Source organism: Homarus americanus, unplaced genomic scaffold (genome assembly GCF_018991925.1).
Source record: "Homarus americanus isolate GMGI-L3 unplaced genomic scaffold, GMGI_Hamer_2.0 scaffold52711, whole genome shotgun sequence".
NCBI classification, from domain to species: Eukaryota; Metazoa; Arthropoda; class Malacostraca; order Decapoda; family Nephropidae; genus Homarus; species Homarus americanus.
In genome coordinates, this window is record NW_024737034.1 from 1037457 (window position 1) to 1065188 (window position 27732).

A 27732-nucleotide genomic window follows, 5' to 3' on the forward strand; every position below is an offset into this window, starting at 1 on the left:
CCAGTTTCAGACCTCAGCAGTTCCAGACCTCAGCAGTTCCAGACATCAGCAGTTCCAGGCCTCAGCTGTTTCAGGCCTCAGCAGTTCCAGGGCTTAGCAGTTCTAAGCTTCAGTAGTTCCAGGCTTTGGCAGTTCCAGGCTTCAGCAGTTCCAGGCTTCAATAGTTCCAGGCTCTACAGTTCCAGGCCTCTGCAGTTCCAGGGCTCAGCAGTTCCAGACTTCAGCAGTTCCATTCAATTGTTACATCCGTTTACCGTCTTCATTGTCCCATTTCCATTTATTTTACAACGCTGAGAATCATGAAAGCAGATTCTCAAAGCTTCGTATGCTATCGTTTTCTGCTCTGAGTAACAGGAGAAGTTAAGGGGCATTTAACTGACTCAGTGTATAGTACATAATCAATATAAAGTTCAGCAGAGAGTCTACTATACCGTAACGAGTTGTTAAATGCTTTGTTACGTAAAAAAAATAATGAATCCCAATCTTGGATGAGTAAATGTTAGATGGTCCTCTCCTTTACTTCAACGCATGACTTTGAGACTGCGGCTTAACAAAACAAGAGAATGGTGACGGCAATAAGAGATTCTTCCGTAAGCATTTATTTCCTCGACTAGAATACTGATATAATGTAACACCCTCCCATAAACTCGGTAAAACTGCAGCCGGAGAAAGTTCAGACTATTCACGTTGGCAATGCTTTGGTGAAACATGCAAGTTATTGGGGGCTGAAGAAATTTCAACGTTATTGCCTGAAACCTAGTGGCCAGACTGCATACGAATATGCAGATGGAAAAATACTTCCTAGCATTTTATGTTCTTCCTCAAAAACTGCCAAACACAATATCTGCACATTTTAAAGGGAATGCGACGCGCACCCTGAGGTAGGTTGAATACCGTTATAAACAAAGAAACACTTCATCAAACTTTTACTTGCTTTTACGTGAATCATAATTGCGATTATATGCATGTCTCCAAAATAAACAAATTGTGTGATTTATCTAAACCAAACCTAGCCTAATCAAGGGACTTGTTTAAAGCTGAAAATGGACATAGGGTGACTAATGGACATGGGACCTAAGTAGATGTCCGTGTCACCTTGAAAGTCAGCATAAAGACAGGGGTAAGTACAAGCTGCCAGTGTCTACATCTGGTCACTCTCCCCCCTGTCAAAGACCCAGTAGGGCATCACACACAGCATTAGCAACACCACACAACTTAAGATCATTGCACCAGCCACATCACACAGCCTCATCACACAACAGCACGACTCTCACAGCTTCACGATCACACAGCTTCACCATCATACAGCAGCACGACTATCACAGCTTCACCATCACACAGCAGCACGACTATCACAGCTTCACCATTACACAGCAGCACTACTATCACAGCTTCACCATCACACAGCAGCACTACTATCACAGCTTCACCATCACACAGCAGCACGACTATCACAGCTTCACCATCACACAGCAGCACTACTATCACAGCTTCACCATCACACAGCAGCACTACTATCACAGCTTCACCATCACACAGCAGCACGACTATCACAGCTTCACCATCACACAGCAGCACCATTACAGTTTCGTTATCAATCCGTTTAACAGAAAAGCCGCAGGTGTGACGAGAACAGTTATCTTTATCGTTCACCAAAGAGATGCAGTACAGTATGAGTGTCTCCCCTGATATAATAAGAATATGTAACTACATTTACACAGGAAGAGAAGTAACACATAAAAACATGTATCTCCGCTTAGATGATTCAGAAACCTTTAACCAAGTGACCTTATAACCTTTAATCCGCTCTACGTGCCTTGGTGAACAATTTTATGTACGCACATGGTGACATTCCCTTGACCATAAGTGTTGGCCATTATGTTTCGAACAGGACGAGCGGGCGGACGGAATGAGAGACAGGAGGTCAGAGAAGATAAACAGTTAATGCTCCCAGCCACAAGTGATCAAGGTATAAAAACAAAACTGAAACATTGAAAGCAGGAAAAAAAAACCCAGCAATGACTATCAATTTTCCTTGTTTCATACCCATGAGTCGTTTACGGTGTTCCTCTAGAAGATTATCCCACAAAAATTTTCCTAGCGCATCCAATTACCTTTTCCTTGTGATGCAGTTCACCTCCCGGGATTACTTTTATTTTTGGACCACAACTTCTACAAATGGTTACGAGACTGATTCAGTGAAACTCGGTGAAATCGTTTTATCTTCGGATTTAGTCTTGCATACGTGCATGATATAAAGATTCCCTTTGTATACTGCGTGTGCAAGTTGAGAATATGAGCAAGGACGAACGGACAAATTCTACCTCATAATATATCCCTTGTATCGCTTTTAACATTTTTCTTCCACCAGCTTCCCTATTATTTCTCATGTTTCTTTCTTTAAGTTTTCTGTACAACCTATTTCACCACACACAAAAATGAGAGAGAGAGAGAGAGAGAGAGAGAGAGAGAGAGAGAGAGAGAGAGAGAGGAGACTTTATTTCTTTCTTGTCTCATTCTTCATTTGTTTGATACGACTTTCAAATCATCTCTGACCCCTTTATTGAGATTTCTGTTCCCCTTGAGATATCCGCAGCACATCACAGCTCAACATCACCGCACAACATCAGCACATCACAGCTCACCATCACCGCACAACATCAGCACATCACAGCTCACCATCACCGCACAACATCAGCACATCACAGCTCACCATCACCGCACAACATCAGCACATCACAGCTCACCATCACCATACAGCAGCATCAAGAGAGGTCAACAGAATGAAACAGCCAGTCAGTCCGATAGACAATCTGACCCACTAGGTGACTAGAAGACTGACTGGGAGGGAGGAATGCGGAGTGACTGGGAGGGAGGAGGAGGAGGAGAGAGAGGAAGGCGGAGTGACTGGGAGGGGAGGAGGAGGAGTGACTGGGAGGGAGGAGGAGTGACTGGGAGAGAGGAAGGCGGAGTGACTGGGAGGGAGGAGGAGGAGTGACTGGGAGGGAGGGAGGGAGCAGGGAAGACTGACTGGGAGGGAGGAATGCGGAGTGACTGGGAGAGAGGAAGGCGGAGTGACTGGGAGGGAGGAAGGAGGAGTGACTGGGAGGGAGGGAGGGAGTGTAACTGGAGGGAGAGAAGCGAAGTGACTGAGTGGAAGGGAGGCGGTGTGAGTGGAAGGAGTGATGTTGTGTGACTAGGAGGGAGGTAGGGAGGGAGGGAAGCGGAGGAGAAGAAGGATGAGGAGAAAGAGGAGAGGAAGAGGTAGGAAGAAAGATGAATGATAATAGAAAATAGAGGACAGGGAGGATAAAGAAGAAATAGAGAGAGAGGAAGAGAAGGGAGAGAAAGGGTAGAGAAGGGATGGAAGAGGACGAGGAGGGTAGAAGATGCAACGAAGGGAAGAAGAGAAAAGAATAAGAAGTGAGAGAAAGTGAAGATAACGGGAAGGAGGATGTGGAGAAAGAGGAAAGGAGAGGGAGAAGGAAGAGAATAAGAAGTTGAGAAGAAGTGGCAAGGAGGGATGGAACAAAAAGATATATGGATAGGATGAAAGGTAAAAGGAAGGAAACGAAAGAGAAAGAAATTTAAAAGAAAAAAACGACAAGGAAGAGGAAAACAATGAGGGAGGGGAGAGGAAAGATGCGGGAGGAAGGAGAGAGGAAGGAAGAGATGAAGCGGAGGTGAATTGGAAAGAAGGAAGAAACAAAAAAGAGGGGATTAGGATGGGATAATGAGGAGTACAGAGAGAGAATGATAGATGCAAGGAGGTAGGAGAGAAGAAATAAGAATATAGATGGGAAGGAGGAAAGATGCAAGAATGAAGGAGAGGAAAAAATAAGAAGGAAGGGAAGGAGAGCAAGTGCCAAAGAGACCCGGGGGGAGGGGAGGGGAGGGGAGGGATGTAGCTTACCTAAGAGGGAGGTTACCTGAGGGGATACAAGTAAGACAAGTCGGTGTAATTAGGAAGTACGGGAGAAGGAAACGTCAGCAGAGAGGAGTGTGTGATGAAGGGAACGTCAGCAGGGAGGAGTGTGTATTGAAGGGAACGTCAGCAGGGAGGAGTGTGTGCTGAAGAGAACGTCAGCAGGGAGGAGTGTGTGATGAAGGGAACGTCAGCAGGGAGGAGTGTGTATTGAAGGGAACGTCAGCAGGGAGGAGTGCTGAAGGAACGTCAGCAGGGAGGAGTGTGTACTGAAGGGAACGTCAGCAGAGAGGAGTGTGTATTGAAGGGAACGTCAGCAGGGAGGAGTGAAGGGAACGTCAGAACAGGGAGGAGTGTGTGCTGAAGGGAACGTCAGCAGGGAGGAGTGTGTACTGAAGGGAATGTCAGCAGAGAGGAGTGTGTGCTGAAGGGAACGTCAGCAGGGAGGAGTGTGTATTGAAGGGAACGTCAGCAGGGAGGAGTGTGTGCTGAAGGGAACGTCAGCAGGGTGGAGTGTGTATTGAAGGGAACGTCAGCAGGGAGGAGTGTGTGCTGAAGGGAACGTCAGCAGGGAGGAGTGTGTATTGAAGGGAACGTCAGCAGGGAGGAGTGTGTGCTGAAGGGAACGTCAGCAGGGAGGAGTGTGTGCTGAAGGGAACGTCAGCAGAGAGGGGCGTGTACTGAAGGGAACGTCAGCAGGGAGGGGCGTGTACTGAAGGGAACGTCAGCAGGGAGGGGTGTGTACATGTGAAGGGATTTAACCCCTTGCGTACAGGGTTCTCTCTGAGCTGAATAAAATCGTCTGGTGGTCACCAAATAAAATATTAAAAGTGGCGTCCCCTTAGTGAAGGGGTTGGTGGAGATAGTCTACAAAGAAGATGGAAGGCTCTCGGTGTTAACTGAACAGAGTAAGAAAGGAGAGGGCAAGGAAATATCTGGGTACATGAGGTATACATAGAAACATAATAAGGAATAATTCTGGGATAGGAAAAGAAGAAAGATTTACCAAGAAGAGGCTACGACAGAGGCAAATATTGTGTTGTTCCAAACACTGACTGTCTCTACCTCGGCCTAGGTGCTTCCACGAAATACTTCCCACGTAACTAAATATAACCACGATTAAACATAAACATACATTTAAATAAGGGGCAATAAAAATACCGGTTTTTAATTAAAGGCGTCTACATGTTTTGTCAAGGGGTGAAGGTGTCAGATAACGTGAGAAATGAAACAAAAAATAATCAATGTAGACTTAAAATATCACTGGATTTAAATGGTAATTGCAGAGGGATATTCAGGTCACTCTTGTTTACCTCACCATCATTATGCAGATAAGAATAAAATATCTTTATATTTAGGAGGAACGTTTTGCTTCGTATTATATGTTTTTGTTTCTCAGCTTAGCTGTCGCAACATTTATGTTTCTTCTGCCTTCCACGTTGAACAACACTCACTATTAAGTTTCTATTTCGTGTACTATTTAATAGTTACAATAGTGTATGACACACTATTAAATCAAGATGATCAAGCACTGCGTCGTAGCAACATTGCTTACTAATCTGAATAGCCATGTTAGACACTCTTACTAGAATTACGGAGGATAGTTTTATGCCAGTGTGTCATACGGACAGACACATATGACACTGACAACTGGAACGAGATGCAGCAACACCACTGAGTGATAACGCAACACATATCTTAATTTTGTTAATATTCTTTACCTTCGTTGTTGTCCTATTACTGCGGCTGCTGCTCCTTCACCTCCTCCTCCTCCTCCTAGAGACGCTGGCAGCTCACCTGCTTTATGTGTTGAGACAACAAACATGCACCGCCACCAACCTGCAAAAGAAAATATTTATGGTTAGAAAACATTAGTAATGAGGTGTTATATCTTCTATTTTGCGTTCACCTTTTATTCTTTCGTTTTGGTTGATATTTTCTAGCGATATATGGGAGATATAATGATAAGAGATTACAGCCGTGTGAGCTAGCCAGCCAGCCTCACCACGGGTGTTGTCCACTGTGTAATTCAATTCTCACGACATTTATTCGTAATTTTGACTCCAGTCATTACTTCACGTTATACTTATACTCCTCTCGCACACATTTCCTCTCATTAAAATCCAAGGTGTGAGTTCCTCCTTTTTTTAAATTAAACTTTCAATAATTTTTCTTCCTCTACGTTTCCTTCATTAGACATTTTTCTTGTACTTATTTAAAAACTACGACACTGATGTATAATATCTTCAATCCGTACTTTGCTATGGTAAAATAAGTATTGTAATACGAGATGTAATAATAAGGATGTGATAATTAATATTAGATTTGAAAAGATTAAAGCAAGCATCCTCTACGCCGTCTCACTTCGCTTCATTAGAGTGACTCCACCTTCCGTTCTCCGACGGTAAGTATTTCCTCAATGTGAGACCTTAAAGTATGAGACAGTGATGACTCTGTACATTACACACGATGACGCTCCACTGGAGGATAGAACCGGTGTCTCCTGAATTAATAGTGATGTGCCTAAACAAATATCCATTTGACGCATCTGTTCCTTGCTTATGGAATAAGATAATGTAATCGATTATAATACGATTACTCGAACAAGTGTAATTAATTACGATTACTCTATGTCTGAGTTTATCAATGTGACGGAAAAGACCCCACATCGTTTATAAATGTCCGGACTGGAGGGGTGGTGATGGCGGGTGTGATGGAGAGATGGTGAGACACAAATACTAGACTGAGGTACGGCCAAGGAAGCACAGAAAAATGTCTTGCAACTAAATTATTCAGGTTTAAAGCAAAGTAAATCATAAGATTGAAATCGCAAATGTAGTAAAAAAATACTGTATACATCACTAATGAATTAAGACTTTTCAAGTGTTCAATATATTTTTAACTCAGTTTTTCTACGTTGAATTATTTATCTCTGTAAAAATTACTAAAGGAGTAATTGACTGTAATAATGATAAAATTAACGGAGAAGAGAAAATATCTTAATATGCTGAATGAAATACAAATATAGAAAGTTAGAAAAAAATTACATGAAAACATATTTCCTAAATGTAAACAATAGATGACTTAGGAATGTAGATAGCGATCTCTCTTTAATACATCATAACAACAATAGTAATCTAGTATGTAGTTCAATCTGCATTACCAGGATTAAAAAATACAAATATACAAGCAGCTAGAGCGCGATTATTGTCTGTAATGAATTATAAACACAACAGTGCATTGAATGAAAGTATTTGAGTATGGGATATATATATATTATACACAGTATGTGTGTGTAATTCTGACTCTGTCCTTTGGCCACTATTTATCACACCAGACACACTAACATGGCAATAATATAGACAGCAGGAGGCGGGTCGTCGATGCAGTGAGGCAAGGTAATATGTGAATGTAATCAGGCAGAATTTGTAAGCATATAACATGAGCAAACTTTCGGCCAAATTAGTTGCAATTACCAGAACTTCTCAAGACCAACTCACAAAGGAGAGTAACATGAAGAAAGTTGTCAGGTCGCCTTTATTCTTGGTAGAGAAGTCATAATTATGGATAATAATGATAATGACGACTTATTAAATTATTCTGATTAAAGAAAAGTCAAAACCTTACTTGAGGTCTTTATATTATTATGTATATGTATGGATATATTTTCGTACGTTAATCGAGATACATTTTAACCCTTTCACAGCTGGAGGTTATCCTAAGCTGAATAAAATCGTCTGGCGGTAACCAAAATAAAATGGCAAGTGCGTGACAAGGGGGGTGAAAGGGTTAATGTAGTGAGATTTTAAACTCGTGCGTACATTGCCAACCCCCTGAGTACAATGAATTATCTCAGTGAGTATGAGATCTCAGCTCATCGAGAGCAATGTCCGATTTCTTTGAATACGACGACCAATCTCTTAAGCATGTTGACACTTTTTCAGTCCATAAACAAGCAAGAGCTCCTCGTCTACTTTTTTTATAATACAAAATAGTTCTCACTACATATTTCTCTATAAATTCTGACTAAATCGTTTTGTTGAAGAACTGTTTTTATTTATTTTTTCAAATGTATGATCTTTGTAAAAATAATAAGTAAATAAAAATGGGGCAATCAATCCAACTCAGACAGGTAATTCCTCTACACACAAATATAATAGCAGTCATGAATTACTTACTGAAATATCTTACTTCTATATTCACAAAGTATAAATCAAAGAGATAAAAATACATATCAAGGTTAACTGAAACAAATTATTTTCCTTCAAATTATCTTCTAAGGAATATAAAAAAAATAATAAATTAGGAGGAACTAAACGTGATAAAAAAGAGAAGGATTGACCAACAACAACAATGAAAAAGACCGCGGAGTGAAGCATAAAAGAGTTTTGCCGCATTTAACAATTTCGACCTCAGCGGCTTCCATCAACTGGAAGGAACAAGCCGAACAGCGACGCCCAAAACGTTATGGAGGTTGTCAAGTGCCCGTCCGCTCTGTGGGTGACCCCGTAACCCGAACCATTTTAACCACGAGTACCAAATAGGGATTTCGACGGGGTTGTTACTCCAGCAAGACGGTCATTACCTGAGTCACGGTGTTGGCGGCCCCGACCTGCTCTTTACCCCTAGGAGTCAGCGTCCAGTTGACTCACAACCACCAGGCACTTAAGCTTTATTATTCATCTATTTATTCATTAAATTATAATATATTTATTTACATATGTATTCATATATTTATTTACATATTTATTCATATATTCATTCATTCTTTGATTTATTTATTTATTCATTTATTTATTTATCTATTTACATACATTAGTGTATAGAACTATACAATCCAGGCCGCAGTGCTTCAGTAACTCCATTGTGTTCTGACTACTACTACTACTACTACTACTATCTATAATACGCCTGTCCCCAACGTCTGTTCTAGTTCCTTACGTAAAAATATTATTTTCCTGTTGTTCATTTTCTTAACACCTCATTCTTATCTCTTCCACTGGTACTCTTACAGTACTTAATTGAATTACTTCAAGAAATTTAACTACACTGTGAGACGAAAATTTATGAATTTTATTTTCTAGTGTGAAGGCTGAAACAAGACTTGTGCTGAGCATGCTTTGTTGTGTCCTGTGTTACTCCCTAGTGTACACGTTTGGCATGCAACTCCTAGTGCACAGGTCAGCCCTTGTGAGTGTCAGTCGGGCCACCCATATTGTACAGGTCAGCTGCTTACTCCTACATAATATTCACCAAGTGTTGTGTCGCCGGTGGTGGTGTAGGTGGGGACGCCGAGGCAGGACAATAAAAACAGATGAATTATGAATCGTCAAGTAGTCACATAAAGCTAATGACCAAGAAACCAGTTCAAGCAAGTCAACTAAAACTCATAATTTTTCCCAAAACCAAATGGCATATGTTTTCTCAGTATTTTTTTTTTTACAGTGAATGTAAATGGAGCTCACATCAACAATCATTTCACTCATTTTTTATTTGCCCCCGAGGGGGCTAGTTTATTGGGCAACCCCTTGTCATCCTGTGCAAGGTGAAGAGCAAAAGCGTTTATAGAGCCCATCTGGGAAGCATGCGTAGTTCATGCTTGCCATCGTGACTCACGCATTATGGGCATAAAGCCTGAAGGGTCATGTGTTTTGTCAGCAATTTACATAAAGTGGTAGAATGATGAGTGTGTAGGGGAGGAAATTTCCGGTACAATTCATCTATTTATGGCAGAGCGTCGCAGGTCCCTAGTGCCAGGCCTGTCCCTAAGAGGAGGGATATCTGGTCAGGGAGGGTAGAGTTGTTGGTAACAGGGTCATCAGTGGTTTGTAGGTAAGAAAGTCAGAAGTTACCCTGGGAGTTTGGGTAGGGCCCCTGGAAGCAGAGACTGGGGTGTCGGGCATTGAGGACCCCCACAAGGAGGGTGGGGGTGGAGGTAATCTGTTGTGGTAGGACAGGTACAGTAGAGGTGGGGGAGGCACATAGGCATTGACAATATTGAGGGACATACATTTTAGTGTGATTGTGATGGCGTGTACGTCGGTAGTGTCGGCTTCAAGCGGGACGTTGAGAGGTTGATAGGGGACACCCTTCTTGGCGTAGATACGTAATCCACGTGCATGTCCTCATGATGGTCCATCGATGTAGAGAACTGGAGTGAATGGGCCCCAGGTGCCGGCATGCCGGTGGAGGACGGGGAGCCGGGGATGGTGTCCTCGGGTCCACTCATATCAGGGGAGACAAAGATCCTGTGTTGTCTTGACCTCGGCGCCAGTAAGGTCATAGGAGTGTTGAGGGCAGAGACACCATCCATTAACCAATCAATAACTTTTCAACACCAGATGCAGTAATTAACGGGAATTATTTTTTCATGCAAACCTTAATGAAACTCTGCTTATTATTGAAAAAATTATATAAATCGGAATAGTTAAGTGAGTGATAACTCCTAAACGGGTGCTACTTTATGACGGTAATTAAACGACAGTACCTCTGGTGGTTAGTACTGCCCGGATAAAGACATTTTATAATTTGTATGAAGGAACTGCTTTACTGTTTTGGAGTTGATATTAAAGAAGTTTTCCCTCAATTTTAACTTTAAATTTCTACATATTTTTTGGCTAACAACTGTACACTTTTTGTTACTAATAGTATCACGACGGAGTTATGAGAAAAGTCGTGGAGCTGGGATGTAAGACACAGCCGCTGTTGTGTTGCTGCTATGTGAGGCACATCAACTCTTATAGCGCCATTATAAAACATCAAGACTTATGGTTAATCAACGCGTTTAGAGACAATCAAAAGTGAGTGTGTTAATGAGTGATCGAAAAGTGAGTGCGTGAGTGAGCGAGTGAGAGTATGAGTGATAGGATGAGTGTGTGTGAGTATGTGTGATCGAGTGAATAAGTGATTGAGTGAGTACCAGCTGGGATAAGACACATTCCTCATTTTCCCCGTGTCAGTGCCACTAGGCGTGATAAAGGCATCTCTCTGTTCAAAAGTTGAGGTGGCGATTTAGTTAAGAATATTTCAGTAAGTGGAGAGGACGCGCGGTGTTAAAGAGTTAACTGTTACAGAGGTTTAACGTAAGAAAATGTGAAATACCAAGGAGTCAAACGAGCCTATATGAAATCTTACAATCATCTCATCCTGTAAAGAGTAAGAAGTCTTAGAAATATGTTTGTTATTGTAAAGTCTTTCAGCATTACGTGGAGGTGGCGACAGACAGGCAGTAAAGGAGGGTAAGTGGTGGTCGGGCATGGAGTAAAAGGGAGGCCCTGGGGAGGACCAGGCCCCAGTTGACTCTTTACCTGCCTCTTCAACCTGGTCTCAGGTACCGCCCACCTGGGGTTCACCTCGGTTACATGCCACTTTGCTAAGGCGCCAGTGGTTGTTGGGTGACCACGACTACCTGCACCCTATAACTCCCGTCCACTCTTTCCTTCTTTTGGGTGTGTGTGTGTGTGGGGGAGGATGTGCATGTGTGTGTGTGTGGGGGGGGGAGGATGTGTGTATGTGGGGAGGATGTGGATGTGATTTGATTTTGATTTTGCCGCTTACAGCGGCTACTTTATTGTGCACCCCACACTCATCCTGTGAGCGGTAGAGCAAAAGGATTACAGAGTAGAGTTTACAAAGGGTCATAATAATTAACCCCCGTTGTCAGGATAATATGGCACTGAAAGTTACACAGTATTTCATTTACATTATTTGTTTAGTTCTATATATAAAGGGTAACTTATTCACAAATGCGTGAGTACAGGCGTGTGAGGCAGTATGTCTGGCCTCACACTTTGTTATTCACGTTTACGTGAGAGGTATTCAAGCACATTGCGTATCTGGTTCTGTACATGAGAACTGATATAGTTACTAAGTGCAAAAAAGTGGATACAATCTTAATATGTCGGCTATCTTGCCATTAGAGATGAAGTGTTGTGCCATTTCACACACAGTGTGCTTGGACCTGTCCCTAAAAGGTTCTATCTTCACACAGTCGAGGACGTAGTGTTCAAGTGTGTGGCCATATGTCTGGCTACACACTTTACATTTAGTTTTGTTTACATCTGCTTGAGGAACATACTGCCAAACGTACTTATATCCTAACCTTAATCTAGCGGTTACAACATCTTGTAATCTAGTGATCTTGTTACTTGCTCCATATACATGTTTCACTTGATACATCTCATCATGGTAACCTATGGATCGACTAGTGCCTGTTTGCACTTGTCTACTTGCGTCAAACTCGTCAATAAGTTCTTTCCTAATTACAGTTTTAAGGGTTCTTTTTGACAGACCCAAATTGTATTCAACGGTGTCTTTGTTAGACGCGAGTTTGGCGAGGGCATCAACTCTGTCATGTTTTATGAGGCCTATGTGAGAGGGGATCCACAACAGTTTGACCTTGACACCCCGGTCAACAAGGCACATATATTTGTGTCTGGCTTCAGAGACAAGAGCGTGACAACCTGAGGGTGCCAAGGGCAAGTAGTGAGGATAGAGAGTCATGCATGTGTGTGTGTGTGGGGGGGGAGGGAGGATGTGCATGTGTGTGTGTGTGGGGGGGGAGGATGTGCATGTGTGTGTAGGAGGGGGATGTGTGTATGTGGGGAGGATGTGCATGTGTGTGTGTGGGGGAGGGAAGATGTGCATGTGTGTATGTGGGGAGGATGTGCATGTGTGTGTGTGGGGGGAGGGAAGATGTGTGTGTGTGTGGGGGATGTGTGTATGTGGGGGAGGGTGTGCATGTGTGTGTGTGTGTGGGGATGTGCATGTGTGTGGGGGGGGGAAGATGTGCATGTGTGTGTGTGTGTGGGGAGGGAGGGAGGATGTGTGTGTGTGTGGAGGGATGTGTGTGTGTGTGTGTGTGTGTGTGTGTGGGGGAGGATGTGCATGTGTATGTGTGTGGGGGGGGAGGATGTGTATGTGTGTGGGGGTGTGTGCATCTGTGTATGTGTGTGGGGGTGTGTGCATCTGTGTGTGTGTGTGTGTGTGTGTGTGTGTGTGTGTGTGTGTGTGTGTGTGTGTGTGTGTGTGTGTGTGTGGGTGTTATAATTCTACCATCAAAGATAAATAAATACATTGGTTTACAAAACAGCATAACAGAGTAAGTACCGTGTCCCAACATAAACATATTCCCCGGAAAGGTGCTGAAAGCCGATGAGGGAAGCAGTACAGAACTCGAAGGCTTTAACAACTAATGCTGGTTCGTCAAGTAGAGTAGAGAAAGTACAGAAGAAATTATAGATAAAATAAATTATTTAGTAGGAGAATGAATTAAGGAATGATGAGAATATGTTCACAGCAGATATAAAAGGGAATGAATCACTTGACGGTGTATCAGTGGGAAGAAAGGAGGTCGATAAGAGAGAAAAAAATAGGAAGACAAGAAGTTTGTGTGTGTTGTCTATTTAAGCTTAAGAAAATATACAAGGACACTAACAGATACATATTAGCATGTATCATGTACTGAAGGGGAGATCAGAAATATATTTTAGATACAACTGTGAGAAGCAGTTTAAAGAACTAAATATATGGCTGGAGTTTTTCACGCGAATATTCGGATTGATGACAGATTAAAACATCAACTAACAGAGAGACGTGAAGTCGCAGGATAAAATAGTAATGTACATTGACAGAGGTTTCGAATATACAGTACAGTACAGACTAGAGAGCAATGTAAAGGATATTTGGCCAGTGAATAAGAAGGGTGGAAAAGAGTGTGAGGTTTATTATGACTCCAGAGTTGTCAATAATGGCGGCATGTTGTGCATTAGAAGGAAAGAAGAAAACAGAGAGAACAGTTTTGGATGATGAGAGGAAATGAAGTAAAGACAATATTAATATAATTAGATGTAATTAGCTTAAATTAAGACTCTTTTTAAAGGCAGAAATAAGAAAATACCTCATGAGGTGGTCTTGAATGAGTAACTCCCAGAAGGTGGTAAGTATACCACAGTATTACAAAAACAGAGAGATTACTCATTAAGGTCTACGCCATTGAGGAGTGTAGTTATAACGCCCTCACTGCTCCATAACTCTAACACATTGGCAAAAATGTTAATGGTCTACAGAGAATATAGGTAATATCTACGATACATTTACTGTACTCTGACGTCTCCCACATTCAACACTCAACATTCAACATTAAAACCCATAAGAAAATAGTAGTTAACGTTGGTTCCATTGTTCCTAGATGACGAGAAACTGACAGAAAGTCTCATACGGTTATGACTTTAGACAGACAGTGGCCGCCATTACGACTACTAGACCAGTGCTTAAAGTTCGTGACAAAAATATAAGGTCGCGTAATTGTGCCAACACTCACAGCACCACCAGCAGTAACAACATCACCAACGTGGGCATCCATGCTTCCATATATCAAATTAAACGTTTCATTAAAATTGCCTTTATCAGTTCATTTATTTCTTACAATAAGATCACCTGAAAATTAGACACCACATCTTATTTCACCTGAAGATTAACCATCCTTACGCTAACTTAACTAATCTCCACCCGGGTAGCATTAGGGTGGTTAATCTTTAGGCGAAATACGCTGTAGTGTCTAATCTTGAGGTGATCTAAGCGATGTTCACGTGTACATGAATGTGTTCCTGAAGCTTAGTTCATCCGACATAATGGTTGATCCTTCACATTGCCTCCTCCATGGTGTGACGAGGCTTGGCTGTGTCTCGTCTTCCCCATCTTCTATTCCTCTTTGCTCCGCTTCTATCCTTCTTTCTTCTGCATCTGCTATTTCTTGGCCCTTTCTTCTTCTTGTGATCTGATTTCTTCGTTCTGTTTGTCCTTATTTTCACCTGCTTCTTTCTTTCTTCTAAAACTCCGGAACGAAGAAGATAGATAATTCCCCATTTACCCAAAATACGCATAAAGTGGACACAGATGTCTGACTACTAACTCAGTGTCTTCAACTGAAGATATTTTCATTAGCTGTGGAGAGCAAGTCTGTGATGAAGAGCAAAGAGGGCTCATTCCGTAAAGAGGTGGCTGGTGGGAACACAAAAGGTCTTTGTTATGGGACAAAAGCCACTGCATGATGTAGAGTGATTGGTAAAATGTGACATCAAGTGCCGGGGGTCCTTGCGCGTCCACCTGGAGAAGCCCCAATTGACTGGAAGATATTTAGAAGATGCAAAATGGAGGAGCCAAAAAATATTTATAAGCAGGATGAAAAGAGGAGAGAGGGAGAGATGTAAAGGTTTATTTATCATCATCATCATCGAGTCAGGACAAATTATATGCCTTTACCACAGCACAGTTAACCCTGTGAGTGCTGGGGGTTTCTCTAAGCTGAATAAAGTCGTTTGGTAATAGCCAGAATAAAATCCCCAAGTCTCGAGAGCATTGACCGGGTTAAAGGATTTATTTACATATGAGTTTTACCTACTGTAGCTATGGCCATCTGCTGAGTACAGGCTAAAGGTTTTACGAATAAATGTCACCTATGACTGAAACGCATTACGTCTCTCTCCACCACATAACCTTACCTTACCCTGCATGGGGTTTGTGGAGGAATAACACATTTCTACATATCTAGGTTAATGAAAGATTCATTTAAGTTAACATCAAATTAAACTAATATCAGTACTACTACAAATTACTTGAAATAGGTCTCCCTAAAAACAGCTATATACAGGTGTATTATATATATATATATATATATATATATATATATATATATATATATATATATATATATATATATATATATATATATATATATATATATATATATATATATATATATATATATATATATATATGTATATATATATATATATATTTTTTTTTTTTTAAGATGTAAATTTTTCCAAAATAATTTCTTCTACACTGTGTTGGTATCAAATTTAAAATTAATCTTTTGGCAAGTCATATGATATTTTCCTTGTACAGCGACGGACAGAAGTTTCTTTGCACACCCATTTGATGTTTTAACAATCCTATAATAGAAAATATAACGCCATCTATTGGTTAGAAAAACAATTGAGAGACTTGTTCCAGCGGAGCGAAATTTCGGGCGTGCATGTGAAAGAAGGTTTGGTTTATGTCTGAGAGAACTAAAGCTTAAAATCATGAACTCTAATGATTTAGAACAGGATTAACATTACATATTTATGTAGCTTTATACTGACAAATTTTCTGCATTGCTGAAATGAAGATGGAGAACGTGTGGGGCTGAGGGCCTGTGGAGGCTCGATTGTGAGCACAAATTGTGGAAATCTAGCGACAAGGTAAAAAAAAAAAACACACACACACACACACACATACACACACACATTCATACTTCATACAACATTCATACTTCCCAAGCTCACCTATGCCTTACCTGGTCTTCCTCCCTAAATGCCACACAACGTAAGCACCTAGAAAAAGTGCAAAAGAGGGCATGCAAGATTATTCTCTCCTTCTCCACATATCAGAAGCGCTCAACACACTGACCCTTTCGACTCTGTTGACCACATCACCACGACCTCATCTGCAAATTTGGTAAGAAGCTTCTACACCATCCTCGACACCGGCTCCTACTACCACCTGAGATCCCTAGCCCGAGAATTGCTGTTCGACAACACAACCGCATCCAGCCCATACGTGCACGAACTGATCGCTATAAGAACAGCCCAGTCCCAACCATTGTAAAAATTATCAATAACTTGTAATAGACCAGTTTATTCACTCCCAGTAAACACTACTCCTTGCACTGTCACTATGTTGAAATGCACTGTAGTTTGAGCTTTTCCCCATCTAGTTATTATATATATCTTATTTATATCACTTATGTGACTTGTATATTATTTGTAATTCGAAACCCATTCCCCAAATATGTAACTGTATATTTTCAGCCTTCTGGCTGCCAAGTTCTTTCAATAAACCGTTAATTATTATTATTATTATTATTACACACACACACACACGGGCCACGGTTTAAAATCACAAAGGTTTGCACGATGAATATTCCCAGTAATTTAAAATGTAAGAATGTAACTACCTGATTAACTTCACCCAAAGAACAAACTGACGCCGAACAAAACACTAAAATAGTACACTGAAAATCTACCTCACTTATAGATACCTTCACATAACACCAGTAAGGAGATACAAATAAAGATTATGTACAGTTCCGTTCAGAAGTTCGTGATACAGGGTGCATAGCCTGTTGCACCCTTCCTTGAGGGCTCAGATCACTCCACCTGAGGTTTCTCTCATAAGCAGTTGGTTCAAAATGAAGACTGCATATCCGAGCATTATAGCAGAACTGATATTGTTATTTCTCTTACAGAAGTTAATCCGTTTGTATATTAGTTCTTTATCTTTAGGAAATGTTTGAAATTACAGAGGACACCAGTTTACACAGTAGTGGCTGCAGCCAACCGAGAGGGCGACCTCTCGACCCTCAGGGTCGAGCTGGGTCCGGTGATATATGAGATCTGTTCAACTACTTCTTACAGTGTTCATTCGAAAACGATTTGCCATTGTGTTCTGATATTGGAATAGATACTCCTATCACTGCGGTTTTTCTTCTCGTAAACAGCATATTGACTCATCTTCATCATCCATCAGCAGTAACGTTGCCCAATATTCATATTAATATCCTTCACATCTCTTTTTGATGAATCTTCTTCGTTCGAATTAAAATGTTCTGTTGTGAATTCCACTCTGTGTTTTGTTGGGAGGTTCGGTGTAGTGAGCTGCAGTTGAGGAAGAGCACAACGGACTACGTGCCCCCCATCGCCAGTGCATCACGAACTTCTAAATGACATTGCACCTTATTTTTATCCCTTTAAGAGCTGAATGTTTCTAGTTAAGGTACTTTGGTGTATTTTTAAAGCTGTTGTTAGACATTTTCTTGTGCTTTAGCCAGCCAGTTCGGTGCATTCTTATACATCGTCAGCAAGAAGGAAAATTCATCGCACGAACCTTCTGAAATCTGGACGCGACGCCGGGCTGTCCTGTCGAATACAAACCAGTCGACTGCATCTGTCCACTCAACCTTTACATCCCCACAAAGAGAAAACTTGTCAAGAGGAGAAGAGGAGAGAAACAGATTCACTATGATACACACAGTGCATGTATATTTTACACGAACATGGTAAATATACATCACAGAAAGACACAACTTTGAGCAGCCGTATTTAAAGCAATATTCACCTGAGGGGGGAATGCTTACATGGCCAAAAACATCATACATTTTATTCCAAAGCGAAAAGGATGATACTAAATCGGCTTAAACTCGGGAGGCAGGAGAGGAAAAGCTAGAGGTTGATGTGCAGTGTTGGAAGGAAGGAAGGAAGGAAGGAAGGAAGGAAGGAAGGAAGGAAGGAAGGAAGGAAGGAAGGAAGGAAGGAAGGAGGGAGGGAGGGAGGGAGGAGGAGGGACTCGCCACCTAATGCTTAGAGTTACAACCTTTAAGGAAGATCAAAGCGGCCTGACACACAGCCCCCGGCACCACCTCCACCATTCACCGCATTCACAACATTATTGCTCCCACTATTTAGGCCATCAAGTCCCTCTGATGTTGCGTACCACTTTAAGCGTGGCTCAAAATTGCTAAATTAAATAAGAGACAAAAACTCAAGGATTTTATCGTGAATGTACAAAGAATAACTAATGTGGGCTAGAGAGGTAGAATTCATTCTCCTTTTCATTAAGAGTTAACTAAATGGACAAGCCCTTAAAAACGTGAATGAGAGAAGGATTTAGCAAGATGACGGGAATTCATCAAAAGCAAACACAAGTCTCTTTATCACTACTAGTTAGTATTTTATAATCTATACAGACTAGCGTTCACTAATCAATCCTAATATATCATCCTTCTGCTGGCAGGTCACTTACTATATTCTGTTTTTCATTCCACGGGAGGCACGACTAAACCTCGACGTCGTGGACATGATGAGAAGGAACGCATTGATTCACCACGGGACGCGACCATCACGAGACTAAACTAATGTGACACATAATCATACAGTTGGGAGGGGGGGGGGGGGATATTTTTGGCTGAAAGGAATTTAAAATAAGTGTTAGGAACATTATTTATTCCTCCCAAACACGAAACAGATAAATTGCGTTTACGTGCTTAGACAAATTACTCATGGAATCTTAACAACGGAAAAAATATCATTAAATTTATCAGAGTAATTCTGGACAGAGCTACTTAAAACATACAACAAAAAAACTCCAGCTATAACGCTCACTAAAATTAAAGACACGTTCAAATTCAATTAGGATGATAATCATGCTGTAAGCCTTAAAAATAGTATAATCGCATCTTAAACAAAATTACGACTACAAATTACTCTAATTAATGGTGTAAAGGTCGAGATATATTTCGTGAACTTGTACGCCCTGGCTACTAGAATGATGTTGGGTCAAGTTATCTTCGAGGTCAAGGTACTGGTGTAGCCCTAAGGTACTTTAGTACGAGTCTCTCTGCCAAAGGTTGCCATTACTAGGCAGGTGCCGGGGAAGTAGCGCGCTAAAAGCTCAGTAAGTAGGAAGTCGCCGAGTCCTCTTTTTGAGATCGAGGTGAGAATATACGTCTTTCCCTTGGTACCTACCGACACTTTTATATCAGGGAATCTGAGAAGAGTTATGTGAGGGTATGTGATCCCTGCGACCTCATTTTTGAGTAGCTAAGGTGAAGACGTTACGTAGATCCTACAGTGAGTGTAGTGATGGATACAGTCATATAGTGTAGATGCACATAACAGATAAAAGGGTAAGGAAGGAACACAAACGCCACTTATGGATAGAGAGAGGACAATTTTGTTTTCAAATGGTGACCACAACAATGATTCACATTTACCCCATCTTTGGAAAATACAATAAAGTTGAACAAGAGGGAGGAAGACCAGGAGATAGAAATTAATGTTCGAGTGAGAATGAATTCAGCGAAGTAACAAAGGGAGCAGAACAGGTGAAAAATGGTCGAGTCCTGCAGCGAAGCGAGTGATAGGTGAGGTGTTGAAAGAGATGACAGGCAGGTGTTTTCAATCAACATTTAAGACAAAACGATACCAGAGTAGTGTATCAGAAGACAATATGGAGTATATGGATGTAGCCAGAACGTCATCGTAACAGAAGCAAGAAATGTGAAAGCCAATGAGGATAATGTTACTAATAATAATAAGAAAAAAAATATTATAAAGACAACAAATACTTGAGAAAATTTTAACAATTTACGAGAAACCAAGAGAACAGTGAAGTGTGTGTGTGTGTGTGTACGCGTAGCATTTAAGGACGTGGAAAAACAGCACTGAACTATGATGACTCCACCTTCCCAAATGTCAAAAACAGGATAACATCAAGCATCACAGCTGGATAATTGAGGCATGTCTCTGCTATATTAAAAAGCGTAAGTAGTGAAGAGCGGAAATTGTATTCATATCCGGAAGACACCTGACCAAATGTGAAGAAGGCATAACTACAGTACTCTGGTTGAGTGCATTCACTGAGGAGAGAGAGAGAGAGAGAGTTAACACAAGCGAGGTGGAAATATTTGAGATATGTGCATCAGATTGTAAAATATGTTACAATGGTGTGAAGTTGGTCGCGTTTAGAATTTCAAATATAGGAGAGGAAAGTACACACATCAGTGTTGAAATATGGATAATAGAAGAGAGTAGGGAGAGCAAAGTTCAGCTGATCATAATGTCTTAGAATGAAAGCACGGTGCTGTAATGGACTGATACGTGAAATATTGGTGAAAAATACTTTGATTATAAATTGGATGTGAATAGCAGAGAGAGTGGCTGATAATGTTAACAGTTCAGACAGGGAATGTTATAAACAGATAATGAGGATGGCAGTGGAAGAAATGAATAAATAGTGTATAATGAGTAGGAAGAAGAGGAAAATAGACAGATGGAGACAGACGACAAGTTTAGTTATATGTAGGGAAGGGTTGTTGACGTGATGAACTGTTGGAAGATTTACAAGGACGAGGATATGTGGTTGGAGGCTGAGTACCAATGCCTACGTGGGCCACAGTGCCAGGGTGTACCGCAGTGCCAGAATGAACCACAGTGCTTACGTGTACCACAGTAACGACATGTACCACAGTGACGGTAATTGTGACGTTGTGTTGACACCAGACACACAGATATTGTCTTCAGCAGTGTACAGTAACATGTAATTGTTTCTAAGCTTACAGAGTTTAATTTTGAATATATTGAAACCTCAATTGTCAGATTCCGTCTTACACCACAGTAATATGTATATTCTACGTCTCTTTGGGTCAAGACATTCTGTTCGCTGCTTCACTATCTCTCAACACACTTTCTAAATGTCATACATAAGCATAGTCATCACTCTCATCTTATATTCCTTACATTCCACAGTAGTGTTCCCTTGACCCATGTGAACTTCTTTACCTTCACACACATCCTCACTAAATACACTCCAAACACGGTCAGATAATCTCTCAATATACAAAATACAGATCTCATGCTGGAGCATAAGACACGTGTTCAGTGTCATTGTCTCGCTGTTGTCGTGTGAAATTCATATACGACTTATTAATAACCAAAACATCGATGAGGAACCAAAACATCGATGAGGAACATGAGTATAAACATTAGTCGATACACTCTGACCCGACGGCCACAAAACCGCGGCTCTCCTTCCATCAAGCACGACATAGTGTGCTTACCTTCACTTAACTTTCATGTCTCTATGACTTCTCTCAAAGACTGAATGAACATCTTTACGTTTTCAGCAACAATTCTCATTGATTTATATTCATCTTACTTGGTTTAGCAGCTGGCCGGAGCCTTAACGCTCACACCTGTCAGTCTTTCTATACTATCTTCTGTAATATGCTTGACACTGTAGATCTTTTGCAGCTTTACATATAAATATACAACCATCAACTATGTCCATTCAATCTACTAACACTTGATGGAGGGTGAAAACGAATATATATACAGTATATATATATATATATATATATATATATATATATATATATATATATATATATATATATATATATATATATATATATATATATATATATATATATATATATATAATTCCACTACAGGAGGAGATAAAACACAATTCTGTTGTGAGCTTTTGGCGACAACAGCCAGAGGACAAACACACTGCCCTGCTGCACTCCACCTGCCTACCTGATGTCTGTAACTCCTGCTGTAGTTGTCAACTTCACACATAACAACAATATTGACAGCCATTTGGCCTTTTATTAGAAAAAATTTCTCTATAACAGTTAAATAACATCTAACAAAATCTAAACTACAAGATGATGTCACCAGAATCTATTATTTTTCAAGCAAGAAACATCGTCCCTTTTGGGCAGTTAAGTGACATGACTTGGAAAACTGGGACAATGAGAAAATAACACATGCAGGAGAACCACCGGGGAGGACCACAAAAAGCCAACAGGAGCCTCGGCGATCAATAGAGGAGTAATCCCATGAAAGCTCTTCTATGGAAAACTTCCTGGATTATGAAGGGAAATCTGAGAAAGTCGAGAATAAACCCAAGATTCGCATGGCGCCGCCGTGAGCCAGTGGGCGCCTGGGGAGCCCACGATAAATGTTCGCCGGGACTTGCGGATAAAGGTTCCAAATGCTGCCGTAAACCTGCCCGCCCGCCCAGAGACTTTCTGATATTCTCCCTCCACTCCCCAGCCACACCGACCCTGCTGCTGCTGCTGCCTGCCGTCATACCTGCTGGCCAGGCTGCACTTTACTCTCTCTACCTTTAATCACACTGACAGGTAATCACACTGACAGGTGCACGTAAATATAGACTAAAGACTTAATACTTTCTAGCTCGCATATTCGAAGTCAAGAGGAGGTTATCGTGTCATCCCGGCGTGTGTGTCCTATTGAGCATGTTGGATCGTGTTGTAACAAGTATAAATCTTGCCTTAAAAATGGTGTATGGTGAGTACATACGTAAGACAGGCAACCTACACTCACCATACTCTGCTATATAGTTATGCCGTCAGTATAAAACTAATCTATACTGATGGCGACCACTTGTAAATCTAAATCACTACCAATAAAGGATATACTTAACACTGACAATACACAAACTATGTATTATTTGCCACTAATCGATGTTTTACTAATTATTTTATTAATAAATATATATTGGATAGTATTTATCACCGATCTATGAACTTAAAGACCGAAGATTAAACATATTCCAGTTGTCAGGTATAACAAGTTAATAATTAAATGTTTATAAAGTTTTCCTTTTTTTATTATTACAGGACTTACCACCCTGTAATGGCGTGTGATATTATTAGTGAGAAAGAAGAAGCAGGGAAGACGAAAAGATAAAGAAAGAAGAAAGAAAAAAGGAGGAAAGAAGAAGGAAGGAAGAATGTAGATGAAAGAAATAGAAAAAAATACGAAATAAAAAAGAAGAAAAAGATGATGATGCCTCGTTCTGTACAAAAAAAAATTGTCCTTAGAAGTTCTTACCTGAGATTTAATCTGCTCACCATTTCTCTGATAAATATCGCGAACGGCAAAACAGAACATCACGGGGGATGAAAACCGTAATCGCTAAATTCTCAAAGCAGTGTTTAGAGATATCGGTGTTCATAAGGCCAACACTACCAACACACTTAGACAGGACCAATCAACGAGATAACCCTAATAAAAAATAAATAAAAAAATAAAAATCCAGGTAAAATAAAGAGTCTATGACCCTCGAAACTGAAAATAACAAGAGGGCGTTTATCAGAGACGATGGTTAGACCGAGAATGACAACAGAGGACGCCCAGAGCAGCAGAGCGCGTCTTATATGGTCGACTCAGCTATTCTTCATATGATTTCTTCACCATCACTTAACAATTACCTTCTTTAACACTGATGGAGAGAAGTGAATGTTTTCTTGCCTGTGTGTTTATGTCAGCATTATCGTTCATCGACATTTTGGAAGGAGATGAATAAAGAAACAGGACGAATCTTACCGGTTCTTGTTCTTTGATTCACAATATTTTTGAGTGTTGAATTCATAAACTTCCTGTAAGTAATTATCTTAAACCATTTGTAGAGTTATCTTTTAATAACTGTACTCCACAGACCATACTTGATGACACGTGTAACTTGCGTCATACTCACACTATAATAAAACCTACAAGGGTTGTCAAAATGTTAATGCCGACAGAAATAACACACCAAGTCGTATAAGTTACCGTGAAGACAAAAACGTAAGGGATATTTGATGTAGTCTCAAACGATTTCTCCACCGTGGGAGATGAATCATAACACTAAAAGCTCCTTAGTGAAACTTACAACGATATCTCACGCCTTGGGAGTGTTTTAAGTACCTGGCAGAGAAACCTTAGCATCGCCGAAAACTTCACAAAATATAGCGAAAGTTTTAAAAAGTAGCAAAATGTGTTCAGGCAATTCCAAATAAAATAGTGTGTCCCGCGTTAAATAAGAGGATTTTGCTGCCACATTTAATTTAATTTTTCACAAGCGTATTTTCCAAATAATACCAGACTTACTAATATTGGTCAGGTTTATCTGCTTGAGGGTCGACGCCGCCACCACCACCAACACCCTTGGGGTCAGCGAGCAGCGGGGTCGTCCAAGTGAGCCACGGCTCTCTTTGTGCATACTTGTATGTACGGACAACCCGAATAACATACTCACCATTGTAACAACAACCAGCATATCACACTCTTTATTACAATTACAACCAGAATTACAAGATTTTATTGGACTAGGTAAGTAGAAGACCGAACGAAAGGTGTGAGATACAATAATAATAACACAAATTAAATAAATTACACTTATAAATGAGTACTACACAAATATGTACTCGGTAGGGTGGTTAAAATCCGTCGTCCGTTGTGTCATATTGCCTCACACAAAATCGTAGAGATACTATTTGGATTGAACGTTACATTACTCAAGTAAGAAAATCTAAGAAACAAAAATCCCTTACCGAAGTTAACCTTTCCCCTGAGAGGGAGGGATCCCTGTTAATAACACAAGAATCAGAGTTTTAATTTAGTTTAGTTTAACAAATTTATTGACAAAGCTTGGAGTACAGTTTGCCTATTCTGAGTAATTCAGTCAGGTCTTGACACTGAGGGTGGTATCACTTCTCACTGCCACGCAGGACAGAGGTTCATACACAAAGAAATACATCAACCACACCAAAACCGTAGTCATGCACATCAATACCGCCACCACTCCACTGCAATCTCCAGCAGTCACAGTGGGTGCCCATCCTCTCCAATTTGTGCAGTCTGCCAAACTCCTGGGTGTTACCATAGACCACAAACTGGACTGGAAGGCCCATGTAAAAAACACAATCAAGGCAGCCTCGAACCGACTCTACATGCTACGACGTTTCAGGTCACTTGGGGCACCCACGCCAGAGCTGAGGACCATCTACAACGCCTTTATTCTCCCCAAACTACCGTATGCGTCACCAGCCTGGTCGTCCTCTCTCAACTCTGCCCAACAACGTCAGCTAGAGAAGGTACAGAAAAGGGAATGCAGAATCATGCTCGGAGCAGACTACTCCGGCTACAGCAACGCTCTCTCCACCCTGGAAATGCCATCCCTTAGTGACCTCCACCACCAAGCACTAGCAAGGTTTGGCAGTGGACTAATGCACCATCCTCGTCATCGCCACCTCCTGCCACCGGCGGTCCCCCGCCCACCTTGCGCAGTCAGCCATTACAACAAAATTCAACCCATAAGAGCCTGCACTGATAGATATAAGAATAGCACCATCCCATCTATTTTTAAAATAATAAACAACTCCTGATTTATGTACTGTAAATGTATTGAACGCATATCATTTTGTCTAAATCACATGTAAGTTTGTATATTTTCAGCCACCGGCTGCAACTCTATTAATAAACCGTTTATTATTATTATTATTATTATTATTATTATTATTATTATTATTATTATTATTATACATACATATGTATAAATAGGTCAGATTCATGTGGGTATTGTCACTGTTCACTGCCATGCAGGACAGAGGTTCGTACACAACGAAATGCATCATATTCATTAGCAGTATATATAGGTCAGAATCTTGTGATTGATGTCACTGTTCGCTGCCATGCAAGACAGTGGTTCATATACATTGGGCGTCATATTCTAACTGGAGACTAATCAGTGTGGGCAAATTTGGGATAAACAGCAAGAATGTCCTCAAGCACCCCCGATTCAATGTAGTAATTAGAAAGTTCATGATACAATAAGCCAGGTGGCCTGAAGTCTTTGACAGTGTCACATTCAATAATATAGTGTTCAAGTGTATGCTTTAAAGGTTTATCACAAAGTTTACATGCTGAGTGTTCTGGTATGGGTACAGCGTTACTAACTTGCCAGATGTGTCTGTATCCTAGCCTAATTCTGGCCACGACTACATCACATTGTCTGGTTCTGTCCTTATACTGGCCATACCGGTACCTCTTGTCGCAAAATTTGTCATATTTACTAATGAATCAGAGAAAAAATAAATAAAAAATTACAAAAATACTAATCTTCTGGTACGACTGCATATATTGCACGTATGATCGTAATAGTGTTATAACATCTAAACAGTTGATTAATTATAAATAAAATATTGAAAATTAAATGGTTTCGGTTTCTAATACAAAATTAGACCAACTAAAATTGATTAAACAGACGAAAACATTTAACAGAAAAACACCGTAAGATTTTTTACCAATTAACTGTACGAGTAATCGGAGATTTCCTCTCCTAAAGAGTAAGTCACTTATTAATATGTCCATCTGGGCGGGGAAAGTTAAGCGGCTGTTCCTCCCAGCACCTCTTACCCAATCCCTTCTCCTCCACCCTCTCCTACCCCACCTTTCCCCTCCTACCCTATCACCCACCACTTCTTCTCCCTTCCTTTCATTTTGGTTTCTTTCCTTTTCTCTTCCTTCCTTCCTTACGTTTGCTTTTATTCCCTACCTTTCCTACACAAGAATATAAGAATGAAGGAAGCTGCAACAGGCCTATTGGCCTATATTGGCAGCTCCTTCCTTCTCCTACATTTCCCCTTCCTTTCATTCCCTTACTTTCAATTCCTATTACTTCCTTACACTTAATTTCCCACACCTTTCCGTTAGGGGGGGGCAGGAGGATGACAAGACTGGCTCTGATGACGACAACAATTCTCCCACCAAAATCTACCGAGAGAAAAAATAAAACACAATAATCTGACTTCTCACTGATATGAACCAAGAACAACACCCGGGAGAAACTTATCCACACTGTCGTCACTTAGCAATAACTTTTTTTTAGTTTCGGTCTAAACAGGAATAAAAAAATAGTAATAATATGGAAGGTGTCTTTCTAGAGAGGAATGTCAGGTTCAAATGTGAATACAGAAAAATACAAATTTAACTCCTCAGTACAATAACTTAACCCGTGGGCACGATGTCATCTTACTTAGTGGATATGTTATCGTATTAGATTAAGTTAAGGTTAGGTTAGGTTAGGTTAAGTTAAGTAACCTGTGTTGGCTATGTTCAGGTAACTCACTCCATAAAGAATCTTTCCTAAGAGATCCGATGAATTTCAAAATGAACACCGCGACTCCTGTTATCTCGGGAGGCTTCTCAAAATCCTTCGTCCTTTGTTTCATATTGGCTTTCACACACACACACACACACACACACACACACACACACACACACACACACACACACACACACACACACACACACACGGGCCACATCAACCAGTGTATTGTGGGTGTCCCGAAGTATTTATTTGTTTTCCATAACAAAAAATTCCCAAATGGAAAAAATGCAAATCATAACCAC